The 23,808-nt window shown below is 37.9% G+C and overlaps 1 protein-coding gene and 1 non-coding gene across 12 annotated transcripts in view; both read right to left on the reverse strand.

Annotated features, from left to right (window-relative positions):
• The window catches only part of NPAS3 (neuronal PAS domain protein 3), an 843,415-nt gene that overhangs the window by 344,033 nt on the left and 475,574 nt on the right, over window positions 1-23,808 (reverse strand). The gene's annotated exons all lie outside the window — the stretch shown is intronic.
• LOC118910330 (U6 spliceosomal RNA) lies at window positions 7,129-7,230 on the reverse strand. Its single transcript, XR_005023912.1, has one exon. It is a non-coding gene; the product is annotated as a U6 spliceosomal RNA (small nuclear RNA).

Here is a 23,808-nt window from a genome sequence, read left to right on the forward strand (position 1 = left end):
ATATTGCAGTTTGCAGATAAAACTTACTTCAGAGGGAGAAGTCACATAGGGTTTAAGTATCATGATTCAAACATCTCAATAAGTTCGAATGAGGTACAGTAAACACTAAACTTGAAGTCAATAGGAAAAAAATGCTAAGTCTTGAACTGAGGCTAATAAATCATTTCCTTATGTATAAGATGGGGAAACCTGGCTTATCTGCATTTCTTATGACTAAGATTTGGAGCACTTAGTTGACCATAAGTTTCAAGAGAGTCAAAAAGAAGTGGCTGCTATATAGCTGGTATGATTTTTTTTATTAATGTATCATTGCTATACAATCTTTTATATATCATTGATATACAATCACATGAGCAACATTGTGGTTACTACATTCATCCATATTATCAAGTCTCCCCATACCGCATTGCAGTCACTGTACATCAGTGTAGTAAGATGCTATAGAGTCCCTACTTGTCTTCTCTGTGCTATGCTGCCTGCCCCGTGACCCCCTTACATTATGTGTGCTAATCATAATGCCCTTTGATCCCCTTCTCCCTCCCTCACCACTGACTTCCCTTTGGTAACTGCTAGTCCCTTCTTGGAGTTTGTGAGTCTGCTGCTGTTTTGTTCCTTCAGTTCTGCTTTGCTGTTATACTCCACAAATGAGTGAAATAATTTGATATTTGCCTTTCTCTGCCTGGCTTATTTCACTAAGCATAATACCCTCTAGCTCCATTCATGTTGCTGCAAATGGTAGGATTTGTTTTCTTCTTATGGCTGAATAATATTCCATTGTGTATATGTACCACATCTTCTTTATCTATTCATCTACTGATGGACACTTAGGTTGCTTCTGTATCTTGGCTATTGTGCTGCAATAAACATAGGATGCATATGTCTTTTTGAATCTGAGATCTTGTTTTCTTTGGATAAATTTCTAGAAGTGGAATTCCTGGGTCAAATGGTATTTCTATTTTTAGTTTTTTGAGGAACCTTCATATTGCTTTCCACAATGGTTGAACTAATTTACATTCCCACCAGCAGTGTAGGAGGGTTCCTCTTCCCCGCATCCTTGCCAGCATTTGTTGTTGTTTGTCTTTTGGATATTGGCCATTCTAAATGGTGTGAAGTGGTATCTCATTGTGGTTTTAATTTGCATTTCCCTGATGATTAGTGATGTGGAGCATTTTTTCATGTGCCTGTTGGCCATCTGAATTTCTTCTTTGGAGAAGTGTCTGTTCATATCTTCTGCCCATTTTTTTGGGTGTTGCTTTTTGGGTGTTGCTTTTTTTTTGTTATTTGCTTTTTGGGTGTTGAGGCATGTGAGTCATTTATATATTTTGGATGTTAACCCCTTATTGCATATGTTGTTTATGAATATATGTTCTCATACTGTAGGATGCCTTTTTGTTCTACTGATGGTGTTCTTTGCTGTACAAAAGAACTGGTATGATTTTTAAGCCACATGAGAAGTGTAATTTTCAGATCAAGGACTTTAGTCCTTTCCCTAGTCTCTGCCCTACTGGGCCCACATCACAATATCAGGTCATTTCAGAGTATGAAGTAGTAAACTGAGAAACCTGCAAACTGTGCTCTATGAAGAATCACAGAAGGACTTAAATAAGGACAGACACTGTGGAAGAGAAGTCATGGGAAAAGCAGATGTCGGTTATGTAGGCAAAACTGGGGTCAAGAAGTGAAAGACATAAAGAAAGATATAAAAAATGGAAAAAGTATAATAATAATAAGATGGGCTGCCTTGGAAGGGAGCAAGTTTGCCATCCATGGAAATATTTGATAAGCGGCCAGGTGACTTCTGTCAAGAATATTTTGAAAGAGATTCTTGCTTTAGAAGGAAATGTGAGGTAACCTGAAAAGTTCTCTGCCACTCTAAGATTCTCTGCCGTTCTCTTCTATTATAGGCTATTGCTTTGACATTAGAATGTATGTTAAATATTGGTCAAAAAAGGTTGGTTTAATAAAGAATGTTGCAGAAAACTACCCATGAAATTCCATATTAGGAAGGGTGATGTATTTAACTGTGCTGAATTTTTTGTACAATAGAAAGTTTACAGTAAATATTGACATAACCATTTTTTTCTAATTCACTTTTAAGGGATGAACAGGAGAAAAACACATAGAAATTAATTAAAAGAATACCTACTCACATTGTTCCACAATCTTTTGGTGCACAGGGTAGTCAGAATTGTACAGCTGAGATACATCTATTCTGGTCCTAGGGCGTAACTTTGATGAGAAACCTAAGGATTGTAGAACTTACACAACTTGCTAGATTATTCCTCCTTTGGGACAGCAGGAAAACATCCTTAACAAAAATACCGAAAAAAAAAAAAAGTGTAATAAAAACTTTTTTGTTTAACTGACTAGCTTTAGCCTTTTGGATAGAGTTTCTATATTTCCTATACCTTAGAGAGGAAAAATCATGTTTTTCAAGACATAATGATAAAAAGTTGGCATTAAACATATAAAGCTGGTTATTCAGTTATAGAAGGATTGCTATAAAGTAAATCATTTAACATTACCCTGAGTCACATTCCATCAATACCTTCTGTGTCATGAAACCCCACTGAAAGTAGTCAGCACTCTCTGGAAGGGGTGCAGTGAATCACACATTAGAATTCACTGCACCTGTTCCCCTGGGCTTGAGGACCAGCCTGAGCCAGCCCAGAAGAGCCCCCCCCACCCATCTCATCAGAGCCTCCAAGATGGGCAGCACAGTTCAGTGTTGAGGGCCCTGAATCAGAGTCAGATCCAGGTGCTCTCTCTCCTATCAGGCCGTTAAGTTAACCATCATCCTTAGATCATACCTTGGCATAACCAAGCCTAGCCAAGGGTACAGTGCACAAATTTAGTATGATGCCTTTGGTGACTCCACAAAATGGCTGGAAGGCTGAGCCTGAATGAGGAGTCCTGCTGTAAAAAGATCTTTCAGCTCAGGAATTCTTAATTACAATGCTAAAGCAAGCATTCTGTTTCTAACTTCTTTCCCAACTATTGACCAGATTGGGGATGTTTTCCACTTGGGTTGGTTTCTGACCTCTTTTAATCTTTTAAACAACTAGAAAATTTAATTTCTATTAGAACTTACCAGCTTTAGCCTTCTATTACTGAGTAAATGGGAATCCTACAGATTTTTAAATTTTTTAAAAATGGGCTAACTTCTTATTTGAAGGAATGTTAAAAAAAATGTATTAGACTTCTCATGTTTCATTACTATTTTCTCTTTAAGATTCACTGGTTGGGTGTGGGCATGGCCACAGCTGCCAATGGAAGATGAACCCGAGAAGCTGACACTTCCTGGCCCACAGGGAAGGGGGTGGGATCTCAGCCCAGGGAAACAGGACTCATGCCTTTTTCTTGTGTGCTCACCACAGTGAATCTTAAGGTATTACCACTTAAATAGCTGTTTATCTAGACAAACCACATATTTTACTCCTGGGAGGGAGGAATATAGACTAACTATATCTCAGTATACACTATATAGCTCAATATATCTCAATATACACTAAAGTGAATGGTCCCTTTCTTTCTGTGGCTTATGCAGGCACAGCCCTCATTTCTCTCTACGGTACCCATCACATAAAATAAATACTATTTGCAAATGCCCTATTTACTTCACAAAGGCTATAATAAAAGTGAATTAGAAAAGCCTGTTTGTTTCTGTAAAATGTTTGTATTTCTTTGGAGAAAAGGTATCATTTACCTAAGATGATATTATATATATTGCCTTCTCAATTCGGGTAAGTTTGGAAATAGAACAACTGCAAACATTTAATTCCTGCATATGTTATACTTAGCACCACAGATCTACATGGCAGATGAATGAAGAAATTCATCAAAAGAGTTTTCACCAAGCAGTATGCTACTGCCAGTCCACAAGGGCTAAGAGCCACTGCTTGTTGGGGGTGCCAAAACAGAAGCAAAAACAAATAGAAAAACCATTTACTTTAGGTGTGACTACACCTTTCATTTGGTCTTTGCCATCTATCAGCCATTGTGAAAAAGTTTTCCACATTGTAGGAACTAACTTTTTTTTTGTATTTTGTCTTAAAAAAAAAGGTGAAATTGATGGTGAAAGATTATACCACGCGTTTGTTATGGTAAGTGAGAGGCAGGACAGCTTAGTGATTCTGGGCATGGGTCTGGATGCCTGTCCCGAGCTGGTGCCATCATTGCTAGTACAATATCCCGCTGGGTCATTATTAACAGAAGAATCCAGGTCAGCAAATATCCTGCAATCATGCAGAAGGCTTCTTGTCCTCGTTGAGCAACTCTTCTCTACCCTTCCAATACTCCTCCCTAAATATCCTTGTTGTTCAGCCTCTACTACTACATATTCCTGTGTAAATATTGGAAAATCTCGCTATGATGCATTATTCCTTCTCTGCTTTTCCCATTCTACCAGGAAAGGTACGTACCTTCAGCAGCTCCTCCTTCAGTAACATTCCCTGCCACTTAAGAGATTCTCCCTCCTCTTAATTATAGAAAAACAGCTTACATGCACAGCTTTATGTGCTAAACAATAAAAATGGGGGAGGGCATGTTCTCTCTCACTGTAGTGCATGTCGCCTTTCTTATGCACAGCAACCATCAGGAATGCCACAGGAAATCACACTATCAGTTATGTTTTTTTTTTTTAACGTGAAGGCAATTTCTATCTTCCTTTGACTGACATACATACCTTATTTCCCAAATGCGCTACAGTGTATTTTCAGCACTTCAGTGGTTTCTTGCTTAATTTTTCCCCTTTATCTTCATTACAAAGTTCCTGGCAAACTTAAATGTTGTACACTTTAATAGCTATAAAAGGACAATACTGGAAAGATATTAGGAAATGAGGGGAGAAAAATGGACTGTGTTGAAATGCATGAACATTTTGGCCAGGTTTGGCAACTTCTCCCGGTGCATGAATGCAGGCTCCTCCCCAATGTAGCTGCCGTTTTGACGTGGAAGCCTCTAGCTGTGGTTCTTTACAAGTCTATGTGAATGTACTTGGTCATAATGCCCAGTTGGCTTTATCTGTGTGGCTGTAAGTATATAAAATATTTGAATACCTGAAGAGTTATGGTCAAAGTCAAATTATGCCACTTTCTCTTCCATTCTTCAGTTGAGCTCAGTCCCAAAGTCCTTTCAAAAGGAAGAACAATTTATTCCAGTACAGTAAAGGGCTCTCCCTCTCTTTATCAATCTTGTGGGAAGATTAAAGGCCACTCTATTTGGGACAGTCAATTGCATTCCTTGAATACTCCACTGTAGAATCCAGAAAGTAGAAAACTATTAAGTAGATAAAAGCTTAGGGACCAAGGGTTTCAATTATAAGGCATGTCCTTCTTAGCCTGACTTTCTCTAGGCCGCAGATGTATCAGGGAACTTCTCAGCACTGTTTTCTCTTCTCTAGCAGGCAAGCTTGGGAAAATTGGTTCTATTCTGCTTTTGGGATCTACATTCAGGATCACTGAGCCTGTGAATTTTTAAAAACAGTTCCCTGATTAGATTACTGATGAGATCAACTAAGTAGAAGACAGCACAAAACAAAACAGAAATAGATCCTATTTTGATACAGCTTTGAATTACAGAAATAGTCAAAATCAATAACAATGAAGAAATCAATCGTCTAGCTCCTGGGCCTCCTTTGTGCTCCTGATGGACTGCAGCCTCCTGGCTCATGAACTGGGATCGCTAGAGGCTGTTACTTTGTGAAAGTTTTCCTTCTCAGTAGATGACTTTAAACAGGCCTTTCGAAAACCCAATAGGAAGCAAAAACTGTAAGGGTAGCATGGGCCATAGGTAGCCTCAAAATGAAAACATCAGAAGAGAAAATTAGGGCACAGCAGCTAGAATTTCAATAAGGAAGAGTTGTTGTTTTTCCTAATTAAAAAAGCCAGTGTCCTTGGTTTCTCAGACTTCTAACTAGTTATAAGTTAGTTCAAGTTTCCAAGTATGCATCTGAATTGTGCCTTGAGAGCCTCAAGGGTATCTGAACCAAATATACATATTTATTCAGGAAAATTAATTGTTTACGCTGATGAAACAGACTGTGAGTTGGATGAAAACAGGCAGCAATGCTTGGCTATGCAGGGCAAATTTAAACACATGCACTGACCTTTTAGAACATGGATACAGAATGGTAGGCAACTCTTGAAAAAAATGCTTTAGAAAAGCAACAGTTTCTTTTCCAGGACCATAAACACGATGAAGGAAGATGAAGACAACAGTGTGGGGCAGAATTTTCAGGGAGGAACTTTTTGTGGTCTCAGTTAATGTTTCTGTGATCCAACACACTGATGTGCACATGCCACAGTCACTCAAATAAATGGCTTACATGTCCAAGATATTAACTTGAAAAGGTATAAAGTTCTGTTGAAATATATCACATTTACTTCTTGATCTCTTTAGCTATTATGGATTCATTTTTTAATCCATGAATCTATTGAAGCTCTTACTCACGCTCATGTGTAAGTTTAGCTTGTCCTACTTAACAGAGGTAAGAGTTGCATGCATCATCTAGTAGTCAGGTGGGACTTGGTAGCCCAATGATACTCCGTGAGAACAAGAAGGGAGCCATCTCTCGAGATCACCTGTCCATTACACTTTCTTTCTGCCCCCTTTTCCCTAAGACTCCACTCCAGATATACTGCCATTTGTGTCACCATAGAGAAAGGAGCCAAGGGAGGCTGGTCGGAGCTGCTGTGGAACCGCGGCAGCCGGGCACCCACAGCTTCTCTCATATGCAGTGCCCCCGGGTGAAGCCACGCTATAATGGCTGGGAGGCCCCGGGCACTGTTCTGTGTGGGCAGAAGAGGTGGATCAGGGCTTGCTCTGCACAAACTGTCAGTGGAAATGTGTTCTTGAAGACTGTCATGGCACAGGTAACTATAACACTATACACACTGGCAATGATAACATTATATACATTGAAAGGGACAAGACATATTGGGGAGGTCAGTTTTAGCATGTTTGTTAATAAAAGCACTCACACTCTTTTTAAATCATGCTCATTTACCTATCTCCACCCTTGGATAAAGAAACCCAATTTATGTTCTCCCAGGGCCTAAGCCATTGCCTACAAGTTAGAAGCATTTAGGCACTATATTAGACAAATACCTGATAACCTTTTTTTAAAAAAAAAATATGGAACACTTCACAAATATGCATGTCATCCTTGCGCAGAGGCCATTCTAATCTTTGTACGGTTCCAGTTTTAGTGTGTGCTGCTGCAGTGAGAACCTGATAACCACTTACCACCAAGGGTGTCAAAACAATTCAAGCATTCTATGGGATATAAATCCAGAATTCTATGATAATATTTAATATACTTAGGTAGGAAATTATTAAAATATGTGAAAAAATTAAGTGCATCTTCTTAAAGAGAAGTATCAAAGATAGGACTTCATAAAATCCTAATATCATAACGTGGGCTTTATATATAGGATGAAATCAGAACATTTTTGAGACTGGAAACTAAAATCATAGCAACATTATTTCTACAGGAATTTTACTAAAATTTAAAAAATTAATAAATATGCCCAAAACAATCTAATGTAGCTAAGTTCATGAAATCTAAGACTTTTTATCTTGTTTGACCAGGTTTTGCCCTATGATCTAAAATGTAGAGTTTTCCAACTGATCCGTGGACAATGCGTTACAGGTTATGACTGATGGATTTCACAGTGGACAAATATTTTGTAGGTCCCATAAGCATAACCATTTGTAAACATAATATGCCCTCTAAATTCCTAATACTTTAACTTCTAGGTCCAATTAAAGATCTACAACTTCCATGAAATCTCTCAGGCTGACACTACCCCAACATGTTCTGGCCCATACCACCTGGAACATGTTAATCACAGTAATTTTTATTTCCCCCACATGGACTATAAACTCTTTAAAGGCAAATAAGGAGTCTAATTCTTCACTGTATCCCTCAGTGCATCCAGCAGAGCACTGAATACATTATTGGATATTTAATAAATGTTTTTTGAATAAATTAAAAATTAATGTGTTTCTGGTCATATTGGACTCATAACTTTTGCAGAAGCCTGAGATATTAGATCCCTGAATTAAACATCTCAATCTGCAGATGAGTCTATTTTCTCAAATTATTTTTGGACTTGAAAATGTTTTGGCTGCTGCTAGGTATATATAGTTTCCAAACAAAAAGTGACCAAATGATCTGAGTCAATGGTTCTGTATTGACAGTTTTCCTCCCCGTGAGAGTCTGGCTTGGTTCACCATGTACCAAAGAATCTTTTAACGCCAGCTGCTAAGAGAATGAATGATCCAATTGTTCACTCTTTTATTCATTCAAACAAAATTCATTTGATTCCTACTATATTCTGGGTACATGTTTACATTTCTGTGAGGAAAAAAACACACATATAAACTACTACAAAGCTATATATAGCATTTTCTTAAACCATGTTGAAAAGAAAGAATCAAGTTGGTACAGTGGGAATTTTAATGAATGAGCATCTAACAGAGACAGAGCCAAGTAGAGGATAACCTAACAATACTTACGCAGATCATGTCATTACTCATTTCTAATAGTTCTTAACCATGGACATGTGGTTGCTGTGTTTTACTAAGCTGTTCCCAAAACGACTCTTTCTTTTCATTTTGTATATTATTTTTTAAAAGATATGCCTATGTTGAATAAAACCTTCATGGCGCCTGTTGGTAAGACTGTTCTGGAGAAAAAGGCTAATTTCCAGCTTTTGACTTAAGAGTTAGGTCTAACTTTCCAATCTGCAAGACACTGCCTAAAATTACTATCATCCAATTCATGATTTCTGTTTCATTATATTTAATTTGCTACTTATAAATGAAGTCCAAAAATATAGGGTTCTGTCTCAGCTGTTACTTGTTAACAAAAGTAACATAAGCCTGTCCCAGAAATCAAGTAGCTGCCTCCAAACATACAGAGAACCTTCCAGCAGCATATCTTCCAATTACCTAGATGCTGTGCTTGGTGCTTTACATGTTAGGTTATTAATCCTTCCTACAGCATTCTGAGATCATTTCACTGTTTCCTTTCTGCAGACAAAGTTAAATTCAGGGTCACAGAGGTAGGATTTGAACTCTGTCTAATTCCAAAACTTGTGTTTGTTTTATGATGCTATGTGGATTTTGTACACTGTCTTGAATCTAAGACTAAATGCAGATGAAACTGTAAGTTGAAGTTCATTTTTAAAATCACTTTCTTGACTAATAGCTTTTAGAATATAATTGAAGATAATATGAAACCTACCTATAGACAACTTAGAAAAACATGCCATTCCTATAACGTCATGATCTATTTTTTGTTCGTTTCATTTTTTTTTTTTTTTGCCTTATTCTATCATAGGAATGTTCTGAAATTGCAAGTTTCTTAAAATGTAGTTAACGCTAACTATACAGCCCCATAACCTGATGGCAGTGAACAAACATTAAGGAGCCTTTGCATATGAAAGGGTGGTAGATGCAGATTCCTTACATTTACATATGTAATACAGAGAAGTAAAATCAATGACATGGAGGTACCTATGTAATAAAGTAATTGCTTTAGAAATGTGTATGATAATTGCATATCAGCTGAATAATTCATTGCTAAAATTATTGGTAATGAATGTTAATTTAGTACGATTATCTCATGTGTGGGAATATGCTGATGTACAATGATTTACAGTAAACTTTAAGGATGATCATTTTATTTTTAGACAATTGCATGTTCATTAAATATGAAAAAATGATGACAAAACAGGTTTCAGTGATGCATTCATTTTGCAGTGATAGAGTTTCAATCACAAATGGCTTTTGGTTTCTATCAGCTATAACCTATAAATCATACATAAATATGTGTGTGCTTGTGATATCATGTACTGCTGTCCAGCAGAGGGCTCCTTTGAAACAGAACGTGAAAAATGAGGCTGCTGTTCAAACTGGAGCCAACATGGTACTTTTAATCATCTATATTGGGGCTTAGCAAAGGTTTATTCGAAAACCAACCAATAGTTTACAATTTATTTTCCTAGAGATTGTAATTTCATGTATTTATAAGTGCGTAGAGATGAGATTTTTCATGAGACTTGTCCTAGGAAAATATAAAGTGATTAGGACCAGATATTCCTTAATGAAATGCAAGCAAAACCAACTAGTAAGTGGCCACGAGCTGTATAAATAGATGTACATTTAATTATATTTACATAGCAGCACAAACTAAATATACAGAAATAGTTTTATTAAAGGGGAATCCATTTTTTTCCCCAAAGGAATGTATTGTAAAAAAAGACTACAGACTTTCCCCTTTTATTAGAAACTAGAGGTGTCACTGAAACATTACCCCGATCCCCCAAGGGGGGGAAGAGTTAGGGATTCTGCAGATGTTTTCCTTTATAAATGACTTACGTGTGCTTAAGTAAGGCATATAATTTTCTCTTTATATAATGATCCTTATTTCTCCTAAAGAAATACCTTTATATATTCTCAAAAATAAAATGATACATTATTACACTTTGTATTACTCATCTGTGAGTGATATAAAAATGCTACAGTGGTCAGACTGATCAATACTTTCCACATGGAGTGCCGAGTGATTTCATTTTTAAAAAGAAAGGCTAGGTTGTGTAACTAACAACTCTGAAACTTATTTTTTTCATTGGCATAACTAATAGAGGTGCGGTAGGGGTGGAGATGCACAGATAATCATGTTCTTAATCTCCACAGCTTCTAAGACATCATGAAGATTCACCAAAATTGACTCTTCATTCAGCTCAACCTTAAAGTCTGCATTTAATTTTCATCAATGGATACATCTCTGGTACTTGCTGAGAAAAGGTGAACTTTAGATCCCTAAAGAAGATACTGACGTTTCTAAAACAAAGGGAAGCGATAACGAATCTTTAACATACAATCTAAAATCCTTTGAAATCACCAATGTAGAATCTGTTCTGTGTCATAAAGCCACAAACTGGACACTTTAGAATCAGGATATAGGAATCATATTGCTCTAGAGATGGCAGCAATTCTAGTATTCAAATCCATGAAGTAAAACACAAAATATTTAGTGGTCCTTAAACAACAAAAACTGATATCTAAAATTTTCATGTTTAAATAGGATAGTTACAACCTAGGTAAATATAAGCGGGTTTGTTTTGTTTTGTAGTCAAATTAGAGTTGGGTCCTGGTATTCAGGGGCACTAGAAACCAGAAAAAGTTAACATCCATATTTAACTGGTGATATATTACTGTGAAAAGCTGCAAAAGCCAGATGTGGTAGAACATCTATGGTAACAAACCCAAAATCATGTTGATGTGAGCATTTATTATCTCAAACATGGAAACCAACACAGCAATCAACCAACACTGTATCATCTCAGGAAATAGCACCATTCTAATGGAACCTTGTGAAACAATCATATTATAATTTTGCATTTCACATGTGCATTTTAAGTGACATTATTTTTCCCTCTTTTGATCTTTCCTCTGTATTTGTAAAAGGAGCTTTCATCTTTGGATATGTGTGTGGGGAGGTGCTCTGGAGCCTGTGTCCTTCCGTGTTTATGATGCCAACAACTAGCCAGACTTTTGCAAATGACACAAACTGTACCAAGACAGTTACACCTGACTGCTTAACCCCTCGGCTTGCCTGGGCAGTTCAGGAGCCCCTGCTGTGATGTTTTGTTTGCACACATGCACAGATTAGGGCCACCACTCTTCTCATTAAACAAGAAGGCATGTGAGAAAATTAATAATTTTATTTGCAGGGAAAAGATGGATGTGGAAATCAAACGTAAGTCTACAACATTCTCTGAGAGCTCACCTTAGTGTCTTAACAAAATCTAGTGCCAATTCTGCTGCCTACCTCATGTTTCTGGAGTAATATCACTCAGGGGACTCCATGTGTTTTTGCTAGGGCCTCCAGAGCTCTAAAGAATCTGAACAAATCCTAGAAGGGGCCTGCAGGAACCATGACCCAAAGACTGAAGAAGTGTTCAGTGTGATCAGAAATTCACAGACAGGTATAACCTACCAATGTAGTTTCTATTCCTAGAAACTGTTTTGCTCTCTTCTTTCAAAGGAAGAAAGGAAGGAAGGAAAGGGGGAGAGAAACAGAGGGAAAAACCAGATTTTGACCCTGAGCTGCTCCACCAGCATTCAAGAGCAATGACAAGCGCCCTCTATTTTACAATCTTGATAAAGCCTAATTTCCTTGAAAAATGTATGTGCGGGGTTTTTAGGATACCTACCCTGATTCTGCTGCAGTTTTTCTAAACCAATAGATCCAAAAATGGCACTGGCAACCCTTCCTTACAGCTAAATGACAAAGAGCTCATACCCCCCCACTGAGCTGACCAGGAGAGCCTTTACAGAGAATCTTGAGCTTTATTCTGCCCTCAGACTCTTGGTTCAGCCCTGAAGGGCATCTGCAGCAGGGAAGAAATTGTAGCTTTGTAATTTTTTGCACAGAAACACGGAGAAAGAAACAATTGCCAAGAACAAATCCCTTGATGTGGGGGACGGGCAATGTGGCACAAATCACCGTCATTACAACCGAACTTTCAAAGTGCATCTGTTTAGTTCCATTTATTCAAGTTCATTCCTTTGAGCTTTCTCTTTGCTTATGGCCTATGCAGAGATCAAAGGACACCCATAAATAAGGTGCTATAGGGACACTTTTCACAACGTACCTCAGATCAGTATGCCTTCTTTCTCATATAAAATTACTGACCCCTGGTGAGAAGGAAATATCCTGTAAGTGACTTTTTTTTTTATTAGTGGTGAGAGCTCCATGCACACTGTGTCCCCTGTTTTAATAAAAAATATCAACCAGAGGCTAGCTGGCTAAGGACAGGATGCCAGTGGCTGCAAAATTGGGTAAAACTAATGTGCCCATAGAAAAGTAGATCCCTGGACTTGGTCTCAACACTACAAGCCCCTCATCAGCTAAACTTAACTTCATGAAGATCACAGAGATAGTACAGGGTTAAGAAACCACAACAACCTGAGCAGGTTTGACCCTACTTAGAAGCAGCTACATTACCTTGGGAAGGAGAGTTAGCTGATGGCTGTCTGATCACATCATTATACACTATCCAGGTATTGGTTCATTTGACTAGTGCTTCCAAGATGTGACACCCTTTAATATCTACCTATTTATTTTTCATCTTTCCTCTGTCAATATGAAGATGCCATTTTTTTGTTCTCTTCCACTTGATTATCCTTACACGTACTTGGGAATAACTTTCATATTCCTGGTAAGTCTTTCTTTTCTCTCTAGATCAAACCTCTTCAGGTACTCTAATATTCATCAAAGAATATGATTTCTAAAGCTCTTCACCATCTTGGATTCTTCTCTCCAGTAGTCTTTAGTTTCATGGTATCCTTGTAAAAATACCAAAAAGTAACCTCCAGAGCTAGTCATACCTCTGTATGATAAAGTTAGAATTTCCTATGTAAGAGCTGATGGACCTTAATAAATAAAAATGCTAAAACAAGTGACAGAGCCTGGAATAGAAGACTGGTCATCTCGAAGGAGTCAAAGACAAGCCCTATGCCCATGGGTTTTACAGAGAGGCCATTTCTTCATCTTCATCTTCATAAGTATGGTTTATGTTTACAAACAGTTGGAAGTACACGATTAGTCTAAGGATTGGCCTACTGTTCAGTGTGTCTCTAAACACTCATAAACACCCACCTAAAATGTGAATGTATCATTTTCACAAAAAAGCATTTCCTAATTGACTAGATTAAACAAGTTATTGGAGGAAGTGAGAGTTTCATCTTTTAACCTATAATAAACATTAATGTTCAACATTAGCAACCTTACCATTTTCCACTACTTTATTTGAATTTAGCACCAGCAAACATATGTATGGATTTATATACATCTACAAACTCATATACAGATTTTAAGAATTAATTATAGCTGATAATAACAGCTAATGTTTATCAAGTACTTACTATGTAAGAGGCACTGTGCTGAGCACTTTGCATGTAATAGTTCTTTCAATCCCAATAATCCTATGAAATAGATTATATTAATATTATCCTCATTTTACAGACGAAGGGCACTAAAATTTAGAGAAGTTAAAAAAATGTGTCCTTGGTGACATAACTAGTGAGTGGTGGAATGTTGGGACTGAGCCCAGGTCGACCTAATTCCAACATCCATGCACTTGATCAACTAAGAGTGCTTCCTCTGCAGTGTCCTACAGCAAGGGCCCTCTCTCCATGGAATAATCAGCCTCTCTGGGGGGTCTGAGGTAGATTCTAAGTTACCATTTATTGGAGTTGAGCCCAAGACTCTCCATCTTATCACTCAATGAAACTTAACTGTGACACATCAACTACCACTGGAATAAAATACCCAAACTGTTACTGCCAGGGTTCTGACAACCGTGTGTGCATCATCATCCACAGCAGCAGGCAGGTGGGCACAGAGCCTGTCAGTGAGGAATTAGGTCAACTAGTGAAAACTCTGAATGATCACAGTTGGCTATAAATATAAGTAAATCAGTGTATTCTGCATTTTTCCATGCCCCGTGGTAAGCTCCATCACCACCATAACTACCAAGAAAATACAACCAGACACCACAACTCACAGAATAATATTGATCATCAAAGAGTCACCTACAAATTACCAACAACATTCTTCAATGAACTGGAACAAATAGTTTAAAAATTCATATGGAAACACCAAAGACCTCGAATAGCTAAAGCAATCCTGAGAAAGAAGAATAAAGTGGTGGTGGGATCTCACTCCCCAACTTCAAGTTCTACTACAAAGCCATAGTAATCAAGACAATTTGGTACTGGAACAAGAACAGAGCCACAGACAAGTGCAACAGATTAGAGACTCCAGACATTAATCCAAACATATATGGTCAATTAATATTCGATAAAGGAGCCATGGTCATACAATGGGGAAATAACAGTCTCTTCAACAGATGGTGCTGGCAAAACTGGACAGCTACATGTAAGAGAATGAAACTGGATCACTGTCTAACCCCATACACAAAAGTAAATTCAAAATGGATCAAAGACCTGAATGTAAGTCATGAAACCATAAAACTCTTAGAAAAAAACATAGGCAAAAATCTCTTGGACATAAATATAAGTGACTTCTTCATGAACATATCTCCCCGGGCAAGGAAAACAAAAGCAAAAATGAACAAGTGGGACTATATCAAGCTGAAAAGCTTCTGTACAGCAAAGGACATCATCAATAGAACAAAAAGGTACCCTACAGTATGGGAAAATATATTCATAAATGACAGATCCGATAAAGGCTTGATATCCAAAATATATAAAGAGCTCATGCACCTCAACAAACAAAAAGCAAATAATCCAATTAAAAAATGGGCAGAGGAGCTGAACAGTTCTCCAAAGAGGAAATTCAGATGGCCAACAGACACATGAAAAGATGCTCCACATCGCTAGTTATCAGAGAAATGCAAATTAAAACCACAATGAGATATCACCTCACACCAGGAAGGATGGCTACCACCCAAAAGACAAACAACAACAAATGTTGGTGAGGTTGTGGAGAAAGGCGAACCCTCCTACACTGCTGGTGGGAATGTAAATTAGTTCAACCATTGTGGAAGGCAGTATGGAGGTTCCTCAAAATGTTCAAAATAGACTTACCATTTGACCCAGGAATTCCACTTCTAGGAATTTACCCTAAGAATGCAGCACTCCAGTTTGAGAAAGACAGATGCACCCCTATGTTTATCGCAGCACTATTTACAATAGCCAACAAATGGAAACAACCTAAATGTCCATCAGTAGATGAATGGATAAAGAAGATGTGGTACATATACACAATGGAATATTATTCAGCCATAAGAAGAAAACAAATCCTACAATTTGCAACAACATGGATGGAGCTAGGGGGTATTATGCTCAGTGAAATAAGCCACGTGGAGAAAGACAAATACCAAATGATTTCACTCATCCGTGGAGTATAAGAACAAAGGAAAAACTGAAGGAACAAAACAGCAGCAGAATCACAGAACCCAAGAATGGACTAACAGTTACCAAAGGGTAAGAGACTGGGGAGAATGGGAGGGTAGGGAGGGATAAGGGTGGGGAAGAAGAAAGGGGGTATTATGATTAGCATGTTAATGTAGGGGGTGGGGGAAAGGGGAGGGTTGTGCAACACAGAGAAGACAAGTAGTGATTCTACAATGTCTTACTATGCTGATGGACAGTGACTGTAATGGAGTTTGTTGGGGGTACTTGGGGTAGGGGAGAGCCTAGTAAACATAATGTTCTTAAAAAAAAAAATTATATGATCCTATCAGTAAATGTTGAAAAGCATTTGACAAAAAAAAAAAAAAGAGTCATTTACTATTTCAACAAATATTTATTGAAAGCCTATATGTGCCAGGACCTGTTTTGAGTCCCTGGAACACAGCAATGCACAAATCAGCAAAATCCTTGTCCTTGTGGAACTTATATTCCAACAATTTTGTTGACTTTCAAAGTACTTGGCTCTTTTTTCTTATAATCACCTTTGGGAGCAGATTCAAAGTTCCATAGGAATAGCCTCATTATGCTCTACTCATAGTGTGAATGTCTAGATGCTAGGAGATGACTTTCCCATAGTCACACTCATAGGCACTAGATGCTGTGGGGAATACAAAGAAGTCAATGACGGACGTTCCAAAATATGGCACAGTATAGAATTGATGCCTTTCTGATTTTGGAATTGACTTTGTGAGGTTGTAGCAGGAAACATATGTGTCTAATTATTTTCAATTCAAATTACTACAGTTGGTTTGTACTCTTTTAGGACAACTCAGGGAGGAACTTGTCAGGTGGCAGAGAGAAACAAGCTTAAGGTTCAAATGCGGCCACAGCTGGGATGTACAGAGGCTACTTTGCATACAGATAAGGAAAAACGCCATCCTCCCAAACAATGACTCTTTCCTAGCTCTTAGGAGATTGTTTTCATAAAAAAATAAAATGTTAATATCTTTCAAGTTATCAAGTGCATTAGGAAATTACAACTATCTCTCTGCTAGGCTAAGGAAATGATAAATCCAGCTGGATAAAAAGCAGTCTTCCACCTTATATTCTACATATGACTTACCAAGATTTGTGCAAGGCCTATAAAATCATGCCTGTAAAAAGTGTTATCCATCAATAAAGAAAAATAGAACAGGTCAAAAAGCAGTCAAGGTAAGCCGAATTAAGGCCTCTGGCTTCTTTTCCTGCATATTGTCCTACAGCTGAATGATAAGGAAAACTCCACCATAACTCACTGCAAATGTGGTGCCTTTAAACAAATCTCCAACTTCCCATGATAAAGAGTGAGGAGGGCATAATACAAATAAGATTTTAATTTTATTAGTTGAGAATGTGGAAACAGTTTGGTCTATTCTTCAGAATGGTTCTTACCAAATGCATAAAGTGGAAAAAGCACGTTGGCTTTGAGTTCATGTACCAACCCCTCCTTGTACCCCATTGTTGCTCACCAACCCCACTTCAGTGTGAACTGCTTCGTTCATCAATTCCACCTCTTTATTTACAGTATCCTAAACATGCTTGCCTATGACCTTGCCACATCCTTCTGGCAAAACTATAACTCTAGAGGAATCTGAGCCTCGAGCTATAGCCCCTTAAGCACATATCACACAACCAGCCAGATCAGTCCACACTGAACTCAGGTTACCAACCTCAAGCAGGTTTACAATCATATAAACATCCCAATAGGTTCCAGGTTAGTAAACTACCCTTCTCCACAAGTATGTTAAACCTTCTCTGTTCCCTTAGATCTTACCTCTACCTGCACCTCCCCCTCCCAGCAGACGACTTTACCTCTATTCCCAGAGACCAATATGAAGAACCTCTAACCTCCCTACCACAGTCTCTGTTTCTACATCCACCCTTTTCTTCAAGCTCTCTTCTTAACACGCAGGCAATATCCTCTCAGGGAAGGCCATTCCCTCTAGCTGAGTTCATGAAGTTCTTCCACTCTCATTTTCCCTCTCAGTTATCTTTTAGCTTCATCCTCTTTCTTTACTGGCTCTTTCCTCTAAATGTGGAAAGTCAAGGATGGCTGACACTTTCCTGTGTCTACCAGCAGCCCTGCTCCATTCTTCCTAAGAAAGCAATATGCTCAGGGAACTCGAGTCCTCTCCCCAGCACCAAAGGATGTCTTGATTAGTCTAAACCTATGGTTCTCAAAACTTAAAAATGTATTGGATTTGCCTAGCATTCCCCTACCCTAGAGTCTCTCATTTGGTCTGACAGATGGAATCCAAGAGTTTGTTTCTATGGTAAGTTGCCTATGGGATACAGATGTTGCTGGTCCAGAGACCAGCCTTTGAGAACCCCTGGCCAGAATCATGCTTGATAATCACATTCTCTTCTGATAATGTTTCATTTATAATGGGCAAATAACTCAGTTGTAGCCAACAAGTTATAAATACAAGGATCAGCTTTCCTGTTTTTGCTTTGAATGAAGTAATATGGAATTAAAGAAGCCTGCTAGTGTCCATTAAGTGTCAAGCCCAAGGACAAAAAGTACAAGAGAATGGTGAGTAGAAACACAGTGAGAACCTGGCTGGAATATATTTTTGAGCCACTGCAGGACCCCTGTATCCATCAGTTTCCATTATGTGAGATAAATCTTTCCAAAATGTGAGATAAGTTATTTATCTCATTATATGAGATAAATAATAAAGAGATTTAATGAAGTCACCATTAATGAGGTATTCCATTAGGTGCAAATACAAATAATTCAGCAACTACTGGACATCTAAAAAGTCCTTTTTCAATTCCATTTCCTCTTCTAAGTAGAACCCTACCTTGCTCTCCATTTAAAGATGATTTTTTAAATGGCAGGTGTCCTTTGTTTTCACATCTCCTGGTGGCCCTTCAGCCCATCCCAATATGACTGGCACACTTTTTGCTCTGCCAAAAATATTCTTATCAGGATCTCACCATAACCTTCTTGATTCTAAGAGATGCTTTTCAGGCTTAGTCCTATTTAATTTTCTACAGCAATTGACACTTTACCCCTCATTTTCTTGAAACACTTCTTCTCTTGGCACTGACATTTTCTCCTGGTTTTCTTCCTACCTCTCTATTACTTCCAGGTCTTTCCCCTACTCAGCCCTTAAGGTATTTTCATTATTCTGAAGTCACACCTCTTCTCCCCTTACATAAGGTCCCTCATTCTCACCCATCCTCTGCACTGTTTCGATCACATCTCTATAAAGATGGTTCCCATACCTGTATCTCTTAACCAGTCTTCCCCGTGAGTCTCCAGGCACCAATATGCAAGTGCTTTCTGCTCCACTTGATGCCTCAGACACCTCAAACTCCACATGGACCAAATTGGATTCATGGTTCCCACCCAACTACTCACGCTCTTCTTCCTCCATATTCACTACCTCATGGACTGGCACCGCCCTTCCTTACTGCCCAAGTGAGAACTGTGGGCATCACCCATAGACACTTCTCTTTTATCCTCTTGTTTGTCAACTGTCACATTCCTTAAATATCTCGAGCCAATTCCCTCTCCCAGTCCCATCACCTTTCCCAGTCTCAGACGAGTTCACTGCGTTACCCAGATAACCTCAAGCCTCCGCCTCCCCCATCCTGCCTTCCAGGCTCTCCACTGTCTAATTGCCTCTCTGACTATAGTCTGAGGAGCTTTTTAAAAAAATTTAGATATAGTTGATATACAGTATTATATTAGTTTAAAACATACAACACAGTAATTAACAGTTACACACATTATTAAACCGAGGAACTGTATTCGATTACAACATGCTGCTCAAAATCCATCACAGGCATCTTTGCCCTTAATCTGGAATCCAAACCTTGGCCTTCAAGGTTATACATCTTTGTCCCCAGTCAGCCTCTCATCTTAGCCATTTTGTTCACTCAGCTCCTGCCACTTTAACCTTCTTTTTCACTTGTCATATTTGTCATGCTTCCTCCGGTCATCAGGCCCTTGCTCATGCTATTTTCTTTGTGTAAGGTGGTCTATCCCACCCCACCCACTCTTGGCTACCTCTGATTACCCTTCAGATTTCAGCTCAGGTATCACTTTCTCAAGGAACCTTGACCTTCCAAACCAGACCAAACCAGCTCAGGCTCATGCAGTATCATTTGCTTCTCCCTGGGAACATTTGCTAAAATTGTAATTTTGTTTTCATATATGATAGTCTAATGAGGGTCTCGTCTCCTCATGAGAACCATGTTTAGTGTTTGTTTTTGCTCACTAGAGTTGGGCACTTTGCTTGACTCATTGCTTGCATTCAAATAATACTTGCTAAATATTCAAGTATGGAAGAAAGGAAGGAAGGAAAATAAGTTGCTCTCTTTTCAAGTCACTCCCTCTTAACTATACCAAACTTCTTTGATCCTGTCAAGCTACTTTAACTTTTTCTGACCTAAGTTAAATTCTGCTATGAACTTCTATAGCACCATTCTCTTAACATCCATGACATCTGTGATTATTTGTTTAAAGTCTGTTTTTCTCCATAGACTAAAAGACACATGAGGACCATTACTGTTTCACACAATCTCTCCATGCCTGGTATATGTGCTCAAAATACATTTGTTGAATTAAGACACATTTTCTTAAATATCTATATTATGCAAGGAATAATGAATAAAGTGGATATTAACATGTATATTAACTTCTCAAGCATGCCACTCTGACATTTGTCAAGGTGGGATCAGAATAAAAATATGAATTTCCTGTTACAGGTTCTACTTTTGGTGACTTTCAGCAAGGTTTTTTGGGCAAAATTTTTGTGTTGAAAGACAATGTCAAATGCAACCAATTACATCTTACTTCTCCCTTGAGTGAATCTAGTGATAATGCACAAATTAAGCAAAATTAAATAATCTGAATCCCATAAAAAGGCAAAAAAGACTATGGTCATCAGGGATATGTCTTAATCATCACTAAACCCTTTTTGTTCTCTGGTTACCTAGGTCTGAAATTATAATTCCTGACTTCTTCAGGCAACCTAACTTGCCCACCGAACTGCTAATACAAAATTCTCACCTGCCTTCATAATGTCCAGTGAACTCTGCTCCCCACAGTATTAAGTATGCCTCTACCAAGGTAGATACTAGATTGTTCCCCACCCAGCGTATTTTATACACTGAACAAACCAAATGACCTGACCATTCAGTTTCCTCTATCAGAGGAAAGAAGACACTCATTTTATTGAATTTTAAGTTTCCAATTCCATTTCTCTTCACCCACCTCAAATGGTACCTCTTTGACCTGAAATGTGTTACTTTGTACCAACTTTAGCTGCTACATATTAACTGAACTAACACTTTTAAAGAGATATCAACAAATCTGTATTCCTTAGCTAACAGTGGGAACATATGGAAATTGCCTTTTAAGAAATTCAGTCATTCAATGAATATTCACTATCTTCTCTGTAATAGATACTCTTCTAGGTCCTGGAGATGTAGCAATGAATGAAGGTGATCCTGCCCTCAAGAAGCTTGCATTTTAACAGAAGATGCAAATATAAAAACATGCACATATGTGCATATTTCTAATACATCTCACAACTTCCACATTCTTCTTAGAATCTCTATAGGGATAGGAGGTATAATCAATAAAGAAGGCAGATCTATTTTCTCTCTATATCTGCTACTTTATCCCTTTTACCTCTTCCTCTCTTTCTCGGTCTCTTCATTCTTTTTTTTTGCTTGGCATCTTTTTCACCTCACTGAAAAATTTTAGAAGTCATTCATTCATTTAATGGAGACACAACACAGCCATCTTACTGTCCCCTACAACATACTTTTGAACTGGGCTCAGCTTAGTTGGCAAACCTCATATATACTATTTGATATTTCCCCATCAACTCTCAGATGAGGATCTCAAAATGTTATCGTATAACACTTACTAAGAATTGACAATGTGTGAAATGTCATACAGAGCCGAGAATTAGTCTTGGCCGCTGCTCATTGGGTTCACTAATGCAAACTTTAATTCACTAAGGACACCAAAAACCGCCTGAAAGAGCTATTAGGACAACTATCAGAAAGTTCAATTTGCTGTCTCAAGGTCCCGGCAGTGGCGTTAATGCCAAGAAAGGAGGGACAGCTACCAAAACCTGCCCTGTTTTATGGTACCTACAGGGGGAAAAAAAAAATTAGTCTGGTTCAGTAAGCGATCTCATTTGCTTTCTGTCCATAATATCTTTTAAATTTAACCATCTTTCTTCTTAGTACCAAATAAATTCCTGGTGTTTAGATAATGTACTGGTATCTTTTCAAGGTATAATAGGGCCCTCTGTAAATCTCTTCTTCTGTAATCTCATTAAGTATAAAAAAGAAAGTCCAATGCAACTTGTCTACACAGTTTTTAAGATTATAAAGTATCTAGTGGATCACTCTGAATATCACTTAAACTTTCACACAGAGCAGTTTACTAGGCTTTGCTATCTAACAACAAAATGACAAAACACACCTGATTTCAACATGGCATTATTCTCAACTAGACAGCTGAAAGCTTCGAAGTGGGACGTGTTTCCTTTGCATATATAAAAAACAGTCTTTTTTTCTCCAAATTTCACTCCACTGGAAATTTAGGAACCAAATTAATTATTCACTAGGTAGAATTCTTTTGCTCAGGAACTGCTCTTAAGGAAGTTCTACGAATGATATTGGCTGTGATGAGGATCAAGGGCACACCTTTATTGGAGCTGGTCTCAGGGATTTGGAGAATTATTCCTAAGAAGAGACAAAAATGATGAGATATAGTGATGACAATATCAAAAGACAAGTATTTGGCTATATCTGAGGTGCATCTTGATTATGTGCACATAAAACCCAGCATCTTCTTGAGGCTTCAGTTTTGGTTAAAAGAACCAAATGTAAAAGGGAAAAATGATTTTCCAATTTGCTGCTTAGAACTCAATTTTAACAACAAAGTAGCATAACATGAAAACTGGTTATTCGACAGCACTTGGTTACACAGAGGACGGCTCAATGAGCTACTCTTCTCTGGCTTGTCACAATGACTGACACTTTCTAATATTGAGCTGGAAATAATATGGATATTTAATACTGCAGCATTTACGTCAAATAGAAGCAAAGCTCTATTGTTTATCAGCAATCTATTTCTGATGGCAGGAATCTATATAGACATAATTATTGTTGAATGATGAGCTCTGATTTTCACATTATGGCATAAACAAATCTGTAGAATATTCACAATGTTTCATCTTGTGTGATTTGAAAAACCTCATAAAGCCAACTTCTTAAGCATTTCCTATGCTTTCCACTTGAATTTTGACTAAAATTTACCTTTTAGATCTGTTATGCCACTCATGAATTTTTTACAGTATCCATCTGTGCTTTGCAATCTCTATTCTCCATGGTTCCACATTGTTTTGGCTAACTAACAGGCCCATATGTTGCCTTAATGTATTTCTGCACAATGTTTGTGCTTTAAAAAAAAAAAAACCACAGGGAAAAACCACAGGTCTAAATAAGCTATAAAGAGCATCCACATACAGTTAGACTGTCTTTACTGAGTCTGGAGACATTATGATTCTGCTGCGACAAGCAGCATTTGTCTTCATTTTGTCTGACTGTCCTCATGTGTTATTATTAGTGGCTGTCAGGCTGAGGCAGAAAAAAATAGCATCACTTGAGTAAGAAGTTGAATGCATAAATGCAATACACACTACACATGGTGGCTGAGGGTGAAGAGTCTGTTTGAAATGCTTAAATGCAAACACCAGGATGAGGAAATTTAAAAGTGAAAATCCTTAACTTGGCAAATGTGAGGAGAAAAAAAATACAACTTCCTTGTCTAAAAAGCAA

Source organism: Manis pentadactyla, chromosome 11, assembly GCF_030020395.1.
Source record: "Manis pentadactyla isolate mManPen7 chromosome 11, mManPen7.hap1, whole genome shotgun sequence".
Lineage (NCBI taxonomy): Eukaryota > Metazoa > Chordata > Mammalia > Pholidota > Manidae > Manis > Manis pentadactyla.